General features: G+C 35.9%; 1 pseudogene; it reads left to right on the forward strand.

The window, feature by feature from the left end:
- Positions 1-3,086: 3,086 nt before the first annotated feature.
- Positions 3,087-3,586, forward strand: LOC121500970 (annotated as a pseudogene).
- Positions 3,587-8,703: the final 5,117 nt, after the last annotated feature.

Consider the following 8,703-nt stretch of genomic DNA (forward strand, 5'->3'; position numbering starts at 1 on the left):
CACATAGGATTCTTCTCTTACAGACAAATTTGGCAGGCACCATTTATTCAGCTTACATAATTTTTGCTCAGGCAAGTTTTGCCTAGGCAAATTTTTATTGATAAAGATAGCCCTTTTTTTTTCTTTTACCATATAGAATCTGGCAAAGCATTAGATGATTTTAATTGATGTGTTTAGTTAGTTATATCATATCAGACTTCTAAATTACCAGACTAGAAAAACAGCTAAACTGGAAGGGGCAGAAGCCTTAAGTAAAGCCCAATTTTACAGACCCTATTTATTAAGAATCATGAGGATATCGTCTGCAGAATAAATCGTCAAACCCTTACATTCATCAATGTTAATATATTTTAAAGTCTGCATCCCATGATCATGTCAAAATACAAGGGTTTCTTTTAAGAGAAAATTCATCATTATCATTAACAGCACCAGATAGGAACCAAAATGTAAACTACAAACATAAGAACAAAGGAAAATGTTACATAATAAAGTAAAAAGTATGTACCCTATTTCTCTAACTGTACAACAAAATATTAAAATAACTCTTAGATATACTGGTTGTTAAATAGGGTGGTGGAAGGGTGAATAAGAAAGATACTCTAATTTAAACAAAATTAATAAAGAAATGTTCTGCATGGGTTTTTTTCCCTGTTTCTACTTCTAATCATTTATCATGCAAATGAAAGCAGTAATGGAAAATGTAAAGAAAACAAATTCTGCAATATACTGAAACCCATATCCAGCAAGAGATAAGATTGAATATCAGAAGGAAGGGGTCTGAAAATTAGCTGTCTGTACAATAACTGGGAGGGAAAACTGTTTTATTTAGCCTGGAGGGATTTTTTTGTAGCAAACTGACTAAATTAAAATCCAGTCTATTAAATCCAGTATCATACTAGAAAATGCCTTTTCCTTGCACTTTTAGATAAATTTTCATTGATCTCATTTTACGCATGATTACATTTTTAATGAGTTGTGCAATATTTCCAGGCTAATTTTAAATCCCTTCTCTCCTCTTCTCCCCCCACCCCCACTTACTGCTTGCTGGATTAACATTTCTGATAAATTGTTGGACCAGAAAGAAGGAGCATTACCAAGATGAAATAAATTACTTCCATTTTTTTGCAGCTCTAAAGCGATAATAGGAGAATACAAATGCCCACTGTCTAATTATGCCACATCTTCCAATTCATTTTACAAAAACAATTATTTTATTTTTATGTAATAGGCATGTTACCTTGTATTCATCATAAATGACCCTGAACAGTGTATGGTCTATTACAATAAAAAAATTTTCACCCTAACACTGATCAGGTAAATTCATGACCATCTTAAAAGGAGCAACTTCATGAACTAAATAATATGGAGACAATTAGAAAATCTAAACACTAAGAAATAAGGTTTTTTTTTTTAAAGAATGACATTATTTAAAATCAACTTTCAAGCAGAATACAAAATAATACCATACATAAATGCTTTAAGAGACCATGAGGGTACCTTGAGTATAGTCTCACACTTTAGGAAAGTAAGGTCATTTTTCTCTATCAACATCTTCAGGCCTATCTGCAGGAAGAAGGATGATTTCATAGAAGCTACTGTAATTCCAGCCTCTACTTGAGAAAGAAAGTCAGAAAAACCACTGAAATTGGGGCCCATAAAAAAAAAAGAAATTGGGGCCCATGACCAAGACCTTAGTAAGAGAGTTCCTAAATATCTGTGCTTCCTCGCATATTAGTTATTTTATGACTCTTTGATTCCTTGTGATGATTAGGAGCAAACTCTGTAAATAGATTAAAACTTCTAATTCAAAGAATGCAGTAACAAACAATATAAAATTTAGTTCTAAAGTGCTTATAGAAGGGATGTCTGAGTGGCTCAGTAGTTAAACGTCTGCCTTCAGCTCAGGGCATGATCCTGGAGCCCCGAGATCGAGTCCCACACCGGGCTCCCTGCATGGAGCCTGCTTCTCCCTCTGCCTACGTCTCTGCCTCTCTTTCTCTGTGCCTCTCATGAACAAATAAAAAAATCTTTAAAAAATACATAAAAAATAAAGTGCTTACAGGAGATACACCTAAAAAAATATGAACCTTGAAATACTGAAAATAAAAATGTAAGAACAGATTTGTTATACAGATACTAACTAGAAGAAAGCTGGTAATGTAGTAATTTTAGTGATTTTTATTAATTTTGGTATCAATGTAGAAAATAAAGCAAAAAGACTTAAATGGAAAAAATCATATATATGATTTACATATATATTAAAATAAGTACATTGAATATTTATAGAAAAAATATATATACTTTTGATATATATACACACAATACATGTATGCACACGTGAATACACACACACACACACACACACACACACACACACACACACACACATGCATAGTAATTAGCTTGTATTCTCCTAACACAATATGGCTTCAAAACATAAAAATCAAAACTGACAGAATTATAAAGGAAAAATAATAGAGAAAGATTGAACATGTTAAATGGAGACATGGAAGATATTTTAAAAAGACACAATTGGAGGCACCTGGGTGGCTCAGTTGCATCTTGATTTCAGCTCAGGTCATGATCTCAGGGTCATGAGATTGAGTCCCACATCAGGCTCCACACTCACTGGGGAATCCGCATGAGATTCTCTCTTTCCCTTTTGCTCTGCCCTCCTCCCCACATGCACACACACTCTCTCTCTCAAAAATAAATAAATATTTTTTAAAAACTAAATAAAAAGACACAAATGAATGTCTAAAGATGAAAACTACAATATGTGATGAAATTAACTGTATGAAATTAACAAGTGACTAGGCAAAACAGAAAAAAAGATTAGTAAACTACAAGACAGCAATAGAAGCCATCCAAAATGAAACACAGACGGAAATAAAGACAGGAAAAAGAATTAACAAAGCATCAGTGAACCATGGGGCAAACTCATATGGCCAAATATAATGTATTTGGCATCCCTGAAAGGATGGGAAAGCAATACATATTTGAAGAAATAATGACTGAAAATTGTCCTAGTTGGTTGAAAACCATAAATTTGTTTTGTGGGTGGCAGCAAGCATAAGGAGAGCATCATGAAGCTCTTAAGCATATTGCAAGAATATAAGATGTTGGGGTACTTCCTACCACTCCCAAATGCTACTCACTGCACTTTACCACATGCCAATCTTTGTACCTAATCGTGTCATTGCCAGGTCCTGCTTCTGGTACTTTCTGTCTCAACTGAAGGAGTCTTCAGAAAAAAATGCTCTACTGTAGGCAGGTATTTAAGCAATCTCCCCTGCAGGTAAAGAACTTTGGCATCTAACTGTGCTACAACAGTAGGATCCACACATACTGGGTATATAGAGACTTGGCCACTGTGGGCACTGTCACTCAGGGTTATCATGATGTGGGGGCCCAGTACAGCACCCAGGCCCATTCAATCCAGATCATAAACATGGAAGAGATCATGGCCAGTCAGTGGTCAAGCAGTTCCACAACTCCAAGATCAAGTTCCTACCACCCACATGGGGTCTTGAGTTGACAGTACAGACCAAGCTTCACCACCAAAAGCCCCAGCACCTTCTTTTAGATGCAAGGCCCACACATCTGACCAAGTAAACTCATAGGGACAAAAAATCCAAGAATTCCTGTGAATCGCAACCACAAAAAGCATGAAGAAAATTAAGGCACATCATAATCAAAAAGCTTAGAGTCAGTGATAAAGAAAAAATGTGAAAAACAACCATAGGGGCAAAATAGAGACATATTACATGCAGAGGAATAAAGATAAAGAGAACAACAGATTTCTAATTAAAGACAACATAAGCTACAAAATATTGTACTGAGATCTTTAAAATACTAACTGGGAGAAAAAAAGGGAAAATAGACTTTTAAAAAGTGAAGGTGAATAAAGACTTTCTGTAGACCTACAAAAACTGAAAAAAATCAACTGCTAATAGACCTGCAGTACAATAAATAAAGCAAGTTCCCCAAACAGAATGAAAATTACCAGACAGAGAGTTACCAGATGGAAATTTCAATGTACACAAAGGGAGAGCACTGGAAATAGAAACTACAAAGGTAAATATAAACACTTGCTTTTTAATTTAAATCTCTTTAAAAGATTATCAGCTGGGGGATCCGTGGGTGGCTCAGCAGTTTAGCACCTGCCTTCAGCCCAGGGCATAATCCTGGAGTCCTGGGATTGAGTCCCACATCAGGCTCCCTGCATGGAGCCTGCTTCTCCCTCTGCCTGTGTCTCTGCTTCTCTCTCTGTGTGTGTCTCTCATGAATAAATAAATAAAATCTTTAAAAGAAACAAAGATTATCAGCTGTTTGAAACAAAAATAATAGCAATGTACTGTAGGGATTTGAGCATACCTAAATATGAAATATGTTGACAATAGTTTAAAGACCAGGAGAAAAAGAAGAAATAAAAATATATACCATTATAAAGTTCTTATACTCTAAGTGTACAGTATCACTTGAAGGTTGACTATGATATGTTAAAGCTGAACAATATACTCCCCAAAGCAACAAATAAAATAACATAACAGTTTTAACTGATAAGACAACAAAGGAGACAAAACAGAATCATAAAAATAATAAACTAATCCAAAAGAAAGCAGAAAAAGAGGATAAAGGGAACACAAAACAGAAGGAACATATAGAACACAAATAACAAGATGGTAGATTCCAATACAATCATATCAACAACCACATTAAATGTAAATGGTCCAAAAATCCCAATTAAAATCTAGAGATTATCAGATTAGGAGAAAAAAGCAACACCAAACACTATGCTGCTGCAACTTTTTCTTAAAAAAGTAAAAAGGGACACCTGGGTGGGTCAATGGTTGAGTATCTGCCTTTGGCTCGGGGTGTGTTGCCAGAGTCCTGGGATCGAGTCCTGCGTCAGGTTCCCCACAGGGAGCCTGCTTCTTCCTCTGCCTATGTATCTGCCTCCCTCTGTGTGTCTCACATGAATAAATAAATAAAATCTTTTTAAAAAGAAGTAAAAAAGGTTGAAAATTATATTCTGTGTAACAAATTGAGAAAAGAGTAGAAGTGGCTATGTTAATATGAGACAAAGTAAATTTAGGAACAAAGACTGTCAGGGATAAAAGAAAAGTTCTATCAGGGGGCCTGGGTGGCTCAGTCCACTATGCAGCCAACTCTTAATTGGTCATGAACTTAATTGGTCAGGTCATGAACTCAGGGTTGTTAGATGGAGCCCCATATCAGGCTCTGCAGTCAGCTTCTCCCTCCCCCTCTGTCCCTCCTCCAAGCCACACTCAAATTCACTCTCCCTCTCTCTCTCTTTTCCTAAAATAAATAAATAAATAAAATCTTCTTTTTAAAAAAAGAAAAGTCATATCATAATGATTAAGGGGTTGCTTCATCAAGAGGACATAAAAGCCATAAATATTTATGCACCTAATAATAGCGCTTCAAAAACACATGAAACAAAGTACTGCAAAGAAAATCAGACAAAGCTATGATTATACTCTATGATTTCCACCCATCTCAATAATTGATAGAACAAGTAGAAAATCAGTAAAGACATAGAAGATATGAAAAATATTATTAACCAACTTGATTTAATTAGCATTCATATAATACTCCACCCAGAGACAGCAAAATATACATACATTTCACATGCCTATAGTCTACATAATATAGACTATATTGGGGGCCATAAAAGAGTCTCTAAAAAGTTAAAAAGTATTCAAATCACAAAAAGTATATTCTCTAATCACACTGAAATTAAACTAGAAATCCAGAGCACAAAAATCTCCAGAAAAATCCCAAATATTTAGGAACTAAATAATATACCTCCATGGTATACACCATAGGCAAAGGAAGAATCAAACAGCACAAAGTATTTTGAGTTAAAAATGAAAACACAACATATCAAAATTTATTATTTTATTTCTGGACTATACTTTTTAGAATAAAAAACTTCTAAGATAATGCAGGTAACTAGGATTCCATTTAGGAAGTCATTCAGTATTTTAGGTCTTAAATGAAGTACCAACTTCAACCTTGAATGAAAATCTTTACCTTGGCATTAAAATAAGTTGGCATCATCATGACACACACCTCCCATCAACTCTTGTACTCATAGTTCAAAAAGGTGGAAGTCAGTTTTTATGGCCATTTCTAGTTCTATCTCTGTCCTCTCTGAAAAATAACAGAAAAAAAAATAAAATTATTGTATTTTTAAACCAACACCCAAATCTGACTAATTTCTGGATATATTTGTCATTTTTTTACCCACAAAAACAGGTTTCAGGGAATTCAAGAGTTAGACTAAAAATCCATGCCTGAGACCGAACAATTTAACTATTTTTAAAGATGGTGAACAGTAAATACATGACCAGAAAGACAAAATATTAACATCAAAGTGAAATACAGAAAGGCTCAGAAAGTACTAACGGCCTAAAGGGATGTGCTAGAAAATTTAACAGACTGTAAAGTTCACAAGAGAACATGACAAGAATCTAACACTCAAAATAGTAAAAGCCAGTCTTATATTTGTTTAACCTACTGAAAAATTCTCTGCAGTCTGGACAGCCACAGTCTAAGACTTCAGCAATGAAAATGTAATTAAGATATGCTAATATTAGACAAGAAAATAGTAAGACTTAGGGATGTTAGAAATATCTTCCATGCTGGTCAGGTGGGTAGTATGTGAACATGAAAAAGAGATTTCAAGGGGTGATATGGAAAAACTGCCTAAGTCCCCCAAAATATTTCTGCTGTTAGAGAAGCCATAAATCAGAAAGGTTTGTGGGGGAGGCGGGGGAGATTTGTTAATGGAATCGTCTCATAGACCTTTGTCTATCTGCATGCCGAGAACAGAAGCAACTATTTCAGGGAAATTCTGTGCACCAGATTCAGGGAAGTCAACAAGTCTAGTGCAGATGGATTTGACAGCAGTTTTAAATAGAATCATAATGGACCTAAAAAAGAACTATCATATTTCAGTACAAAAGCACAACTTTGAAATCAGAAACCTCTAAGTTTTCAAAGCTGGCTCTCCTACATTATAACCTCTGAGAACTTGGGCAAGTGTCTTACTTGCTGAAAGTCTCAGTCTTTTAAACTCAAGAAAAGAGAGATAATACCTTCCTCACAGGATTGCTTTAAGGACTTGCTCATATACATAAGTAACTAAACTCAGGGCTGAGCACACAGTAAGGCCTGCCTCAACAGTACCAATTACTAAGAATAACTAGGACCACTTTTCCCAAAGGACCAGAAAATGCTGGTTGGAACTGGCAAGTAAACATAAGATGGCTCTTATTAAGAGAGCTGAAGATACATGAAAATAATCTGATTTACAAAATTAATATTGCTAATTTAAATTGACTAATGAGGCCATGGCAGTATTCTCCCAAGACAGCTGCCATCAATTATTTCCCTCCCTGTGTGAACCAGCCACCGTCCCCATCAAGAAATGGAGTCTACTTCCCTTTCCTTGAATTTGGGTCGTAATTCAGGTGTAGGCTGCAGCTGCCCCTCTTGAAGTGAGCTACAGTGTAAAAATTCTAACTTAAGACCACTGTGCCATAAAGGAGGCCCAAGTCAGCCACATGAAAAGAACATGCAGAGAAGCAGCAAAGCATGAGACATCTGAGTGAAGCTTTCTTGGAACTTCTACCCTTAGACCAGATGCCAGCTGAATGCATCGAACTGAGCAATCCTAGTTGTTGACATCATATAAGGCAGAAGAACCACCCAACTAAGTAAGCCTAGTCGACCCATAGAAACATGAGGAAAAAAATATTTGTTGAAAGTTTTAGGCAATAGATACTGAAACAGAGTCTAAAACTGCTATTAACTGCATTTATCTGTAGCCTCTGTCTGTTAGAGCTGCTCATCAAATTGTCTTTTCTCTCTTAACACATTTTCATCAGGGTGTCTCTATTAGGAGTTTCAGAGAATGTTAGAGATGAGCATTACCCCCCAAATTAGAAGGAGAGCTCCATTTTCAGAAAGTCTCTTTATGGGACAATGACAAATTCACTGGGCAGGGGCCACAAAAAAGGGACCCAGACAGTAAAAGCAGCAAGAGCACCTCTAGTAGACGGATGATTCTTTCCTACCTACAGGGAAAAGAAAGTAGAAAGAAAGAAAGAAAGAAAGAAAGAGAGAGAGAAAGAGAGAGGGAGGGAGGGAGGGAGGGAGGGAGGGAGGAAGGAAGGAAGGAAGGAAGGAAGGAAGGAAGGAAGGAAGGAAGGAAGGAAGGAAGGAAAGCTCTCTAGCAAAGACCAAACATGAACAACTTGCAACTTGCATTTCACTTTCAGGCAACTTTAATTTATTACCAAGAGCACGTGGCTAATATTTTTTTTCTTTCCCTACATAGAACTGATATTTAAGAACACAACCACAATCAGCCTTTTCAAATTCATAACCTCACTTGGATTTGATTTATGCCTTAAGAACCTGATAGAATCAGGTTATTTCTACCCTTTTATCCACAACAGATTACCCTAACTGGTGGTCAATGCTGCCATGCCAGAAAATAGTTCTAAAAACACACAAGAATTCAATAGACATAGAATCCTTGAAATACTTGGTCTCTCCTTTATAATTCTATTTCTGTCCTTAAAGGACAACTCTTTCTATGTCCTTCAATGACTTAACTGTCTTATCATCCTCAACTGATTAGAGAATTAAAAGAAAGTTCTCTACCTC

Source organism: Vulpes lagopus, chromosome 10 (genome assembly GCF_018345385.1).
Source record: "Vulpes lagopus strain Blue_001 chromosome 10, ASM1834538v1, whole genome shotgun sequence".
Classification (NCBI taxonomy): Eukaryota; Metazoa; Chordata; class Mammalia; order Carnivora; family Canidae; genus Vulpes; species Vulpes lagopus.